Here is a 5,382-nt window from a genome sequence, read left to right on the forward strand (position 1 = left end):
TTCAATCCCACGAATGATGAAGGCCAATATACCGCACACCTTCTTAACCACAGAGTCAACCTGCGCAGGTGCTTTGAGCGTCCTATGGACTCGGACCTCAAGAGCCCTCTGATCCTGCACACTGCCAAGAGTCTTACCATTAACACTACCTGTAAAAGTACAACGAAGAAATAGGGAAAAAGCCTAAGAAGCTTAATGCGTACGGATAACTGAATTCTTCTCTTTATTTGTTGTTTAATCTCCCCGAGGGGAGGTGCATCATTCCCGGAGGAGCTGCAATACCGGGTCGATGCGCGGAGTGGACGGAGCAAGCCCCTATTCCATCTCCCTGTTCCAAAAATCAATTTAATATATGGTCCCCACATAAGGGACGTATCAGATATTAAACTGATAAGTGATTTTTTTTCTGGAACAATATACTTCATTCAGAAATATTACAAAATAAAATTATTTGCAAAAAAAGTCATTTGTTCACTCTGAGTCCTTCTACAATAAATAAAGTTATTTACATTAAATCATGCGTTGACTCTTAAACCTTAGTCAAGAACAAAACCTTTAAGAGGGCTCTGACTGGGAGGGCCCCTCTCACCGCCAGCCAGGCGAGGTCTTGGTGCCTGTTGGTGAGGTCTGGCGATGAGACATTTTGCCAGATGAACTGGACAGTCTGCTCAGGGAACCACCCCACTGTGTCCATCACGTCCTTCTCCTGCAGTGCCTGCAGGACATTACGTGCCGACCACTGCCTGATGGCCCTGTGGTCAAAGGCGTTCTCCTGGAAGAACTTTGCTACGTAGGACAGGTATGCCGGCAACGACCAGCTGACTGGGCGAGCGCGGGAGTGGGGCCAGACCCATCCTTCGTAGCCAGGGCAACAGGTAGAGCCTGGGCACATAGTGGTACTTGGTGCCCACATATCTGGGATCCACGCACAACCTGATGCAGCCACACACGAAGCTGGTCATCAGGGTGAGGGCGACATTGGGGAAGTAATTGCCCCCATTGTCTAGGGACTTATGCATGACGGTCCGTCTCACCCGCTCCATCTTGGATTCCCAGACGAATCTGAAGGCAGCTCGGGTGATTTCGGAGCTGTAGGAGTGGCGGACGGGCCAGACCTGCGCCAAGTACAGCAGCCCTGAGAGCACCTCACACCTGATGACCAGGCTCTTGCCCGTTATCGACAGGGAGCGCCCTCCCCACAGTCCCAGTTTCTGTTTCACCTTGGCAGTCCGCTCCTGCCAGTTCTTGTTGCACGCCTCAGCCCCTCCGAACCAGATCCCCAACACCTTCACGTGGTCGGACCTGATGGTGAAGGGGACGCTGGATCGGTCGGGCCAGTTGCCGAAGAGCATGGCTTCGCTCTTCGTGCGGTTGACCCTGGCCCCCGACGCTAGCTCGAACTGTTCGCAGATGCCAATCAACCTGCGAACTGACCTCAGATCAGAGCAGAAGACGGTGACATCGTCCATGTACAGGGAGGTTTTCACTTGGGTCCCTCCACTGCCTGGCAGCGTCACCCCCCTTATGCCCCATCCCTCCTGATGGCTTCCGCAAAGAGTTCTATGCAGCAGACAAACAAGACAGGGGAGAGGAGATAACCCGGCCTGACTCCAGACCTGATGGGGAAGCTGTCTGTTTCCCACCCGTTGACCTGGACTGCACTACGGATGTCTGTGTCGAGCATTCTGATCCAATTCCGGATTCCCTCCCCAAATCCCATTTTGAAGACCATGTCCGCCATGTACGTGTGCGATATCCTGTCGAAGGCTTTCTCCTGGTTCAAGCTGACCAGGCAGGCGTTCACCCCCCGTCCTGCACGTAGTCGATGGTGTCCCTCAGCAGCGCGAAGCTGTCCGAGATCTTCCTGCCCGGTACAGCACAGGTTTGGTCCGGGTGGATCACCTGTCGCAGAGCAGAGTGGACCCTGCTGGCGATAGCCTTGGACAGGATCTTGTAGTCCACATTGAGGAGAGAGATGGGTCTCCAATTCCTAATGTCCTCCCTTTCCCCCTTCTGCTTGTAGATGAGGGTGATGATGCCCTTCCTCATGGACTCTGACTTGCTACCCGCCAGAAGCATAGCGTTGTACACTTCCAGCATAGTTTGAGAAAACCATTGAAATGTAGTGGGGGGTTGGTCTGTGACTCCTATTTTCTAACCACAACCACTGATCCCAACCTCCTATTAAGGTCATGGGAAGGAAGCTGAACATTGAACCCTTCACCCTAGTGACGTCAGCAAGCTGATTGACAAGGGGTGGATGGGGCCGAACCCCAGGAGTATGTGATGGACAATGTAGAGGGAGCTTTACTCTGTCTGACCCCGGAAATGTGAGATGGGAGAGTGTGGAGGGAGCTTCACTATATATCTAATTGTGGGAGTGTGTGATAGTATTGTGTAGAGGCAGCTTCACAGTGTCTGACACCGGTAATGTGTGATGGGGCCTGTAGAAAGAGTTTCACTGTGTCTGACCCCAGGAGTGTGTGATGGCACAGTGTGCAGGGAGCCGTACTCCGTGTCTAAACCCGAGGAGTGTGTGATTGGACATTGCGGAGGGAGCTTCATTGTGTGTCTGATTTCGGGAGTGTGTGATCGGACTGTGTAGAAGCAGGAGTTCCCACCCTGGGTCCAGGGATCCCTCAGTTACTGGGAGAGGTCCATGGCAGAGAAAAGCTGGGAATCCCTGGTAAAGGGAGCTTTACTGTCTGAGTGCAGGAGTGTGATTGGAGACAACTTTACTGTCACTGAGATGTAACCCAGCAGAGGGAGGGAAGCCCCGGACACCTACTCACCCAAAATGGGACGGGGAGGCACGGATGCTGGACATCAATATTAATTACTCCATCTTCGAGAAACTGGTGAGCACCGAAATCTCTCCATCATTGATCAGGTAGCCCCGCTCACGTGCGAACATCGCGCTCCGCCCTCGCCGGGAATTCCGGCAACCGCGCGAACTTGTATATATATATAGTGACGAGAATACACATAAATTAAGATGTTTGCTGGCCTGGGCTAGCACCAGTGGCATCAGCAGTTGGTCTGCCACCTGTCCTCAGGGGAGGGAGAGATAAGGCACACAATGAAGCAGCATTTGGAGATGTTACTGAAGGAGCCATCAGTCTGGGTATTGACAAGATCGGCTCCCCCTTTGAACCCTGAACTGTTTGAAGTGATGGACAGGCGATTTGGAGATGTGTAATGAAGGGACGGGAGAGAGAGCTGTCTAGAGCGGCTCCCCCTTTGAACCCTGATCTGTTTGAAGTGATGGACAGGCGATACCCCAGCAGGGGGATAAAAAGGGACAGGTTCGCTAAGGCAGGACACACACGACACCCGAGGTAACGAGACCCTGGAAGCGGTGCGCCTCTCACGAGTCGGTGGGAAACTCTTGGACGGCTGATCGGGGGATCAGCCTTAAACGCACAGGGTGGAAAGGTACGATCATGGGAACCCGGTGTGTGTCCACCCTCGCTTGGGTGCCGGGTTCACTGCAGAGGATCGACCGCATCTGGAGGAGGGGTCACAGTCGGTGACCTCAGGTGACATCACAAAGGACCCACCCGAAAGCTGCTTGTGAGCAATATCGCCGGTCTGTGAGTGGAAGCCGTGTCTGAATGATCAGTCGTTCCCGTTCTCTCTCTCTCTCTCTCTCTCCCTCCCCCCACGTTGTCCATCGCCATGGCAACGATTACTGCGAACTGAACTACATTGAACTGGACTTTGTGTCACTTTGAAATTGGTCATTTACCCCTAGACAACAATAGAGCTTGATTGATCCTGTTATCTTAATTCTGTGCACGTGTGTTTATCATTGCTGAACTGTTGCATTTATTATCCTTTCGATTACTGTGTTGCTTGTTTCTTTAATAAAACTTTCTTAGTTCTAGTAATCCAGACTCCAACTGAGCGATCCATTTCTGCTGGTTTGGCAACCCAGTTACGGGGTACGTAACAGTGTGAATAGTCTTTTCTAAATTTGTCATTTAAGTTCTTGTTTTTATTTGTGAAGTTTCCAGATTGGAATAGGACCAAGATATTTTGCTGAAATAATATGCTAATATGGGTATAACAAAGGTGTATATTGCCTTTGTTGTATTTGCTATGTCATGGAGATCTGCTTGGGAAATCCTATTATGCCCTTAAGTAAATTTTGTCAACAGTTGTTGTTTTTTTTTTTAATTTTCGCCCTATTTTCTATTTTATTTGCCTGTTAATATTCCGGATACCTGGACCAAAACGGTGATTCCCATCGATAGATGCTGCCTGACCTGCTGAGCTCCTCCAGCACATTGTGAGTATGGCTTAAGACTTCCAGCATCTGCAGTATCTCTTGTGTCCCATATTCTTGTATGTTTCTGAAAAAGACATGCAAGTAGGCAGAGAGGGTGCTGTGGCTCTATTGGTAAAAAAGTTAAATCAAGTCATCAGAAAGTTGACATGGTTTTGGAAGGTGTGGAGTCATCGTGGGTAGAACTAAGGAACTGCAAGGGTGAAAAGATTTTGATTTGTTTTGGAGACCCCCAAACAGTAGTAAGTATACTGTCTGCAAATTAGAACGGAAGAAAGAAAATGCATGCCAAAACAGCAATGTTACAAGAGTAATGGGAGATAGTCAGCAGACAGATTGGGAAAATCAGGTCGGCGCAGGATCCCAAGAGGGAGATTTCCTAGAATGCCCACAAGATGGCTTTTTTACAGCAGCTCCGGATTGAGCCCAGCTGGGGATGAGCTATTCTCAACTGGGTGTTGTGCATTGAACCGGAATTAATTAGAGTTACTTAATGAAGAACCTAAAATGGCAATGATCTTAATGTAATGGAATTCACCCTGAAATATGAGAAGGAGTAGCTAAAGTGAGATGTACCAGTATAACCATAGAATGAATAGAATTACAAAGTTATGAGAGAAGAATTGGCCGAAATTGAAAAGAAAAGAACATGGGCAGGGATGACGACAGAATGGCTGGAATTTCTGGAAGCAATTCAAAGGCACAGGATATATACATAAAAAAGAGGAAGATGTATTCTAAAGACAAGATGAAACAATCATGGCGAAGCCAACATAAAACAAGAAAGAGAGGGCATATAACAGAGAAAAAATGCTGGGAAGTTAGAGGATTGGGAAGCTTTTAAAAAACAACAGATGGCAACTTTAAAAGAAGTAATTCAGAAGAAGAAAAAAGATGGAATACCAAGTTAATCTAGCCAGTGATATTAAAGAGGATGCCAAATGTTTCTTCAGACAGATAAAGTGTAAAGGAGAGCCGAGAGTGGATATTGGACAACTGGACACCGATGCTGGAGGAGTAGTATTGGGGGACATGGAACTGGTGGATGTACTGAATAAGTATTTTGCATCAGTCTTCACTCTGAAAGACACTAG

General features: G+C 48.6%; 1 pseudogene; it reads right to left on the reverse strand.

Moving 5' to 3' along the window:
- Positions 1-248: 248 nt before the first annotated feature.
- On the reverse strand, positions 249-467 carry LOC140208739 (U2 spliceosomal RNA; annotated as a pseudogene).
- Between the last annotated feature and the right edge of the window lie 4,915 nt (positions 468-5,382).

This window comes from Mobula birostris, chromosome 13 (genome assembly GCF_030028105.1).
Source record: "Mobula birostris isolate sMobBir1 chromosome 13, sMobBir1.hap1, whole genome shotgun sequence".
In the NCBI taxonomy this organism is placed as follows: Eukaryota; Metazoa; Chordata; class Chondrichthyes; order Myliobatiformes; family Myliobatidae; genus Mobula; species Mobula birostris.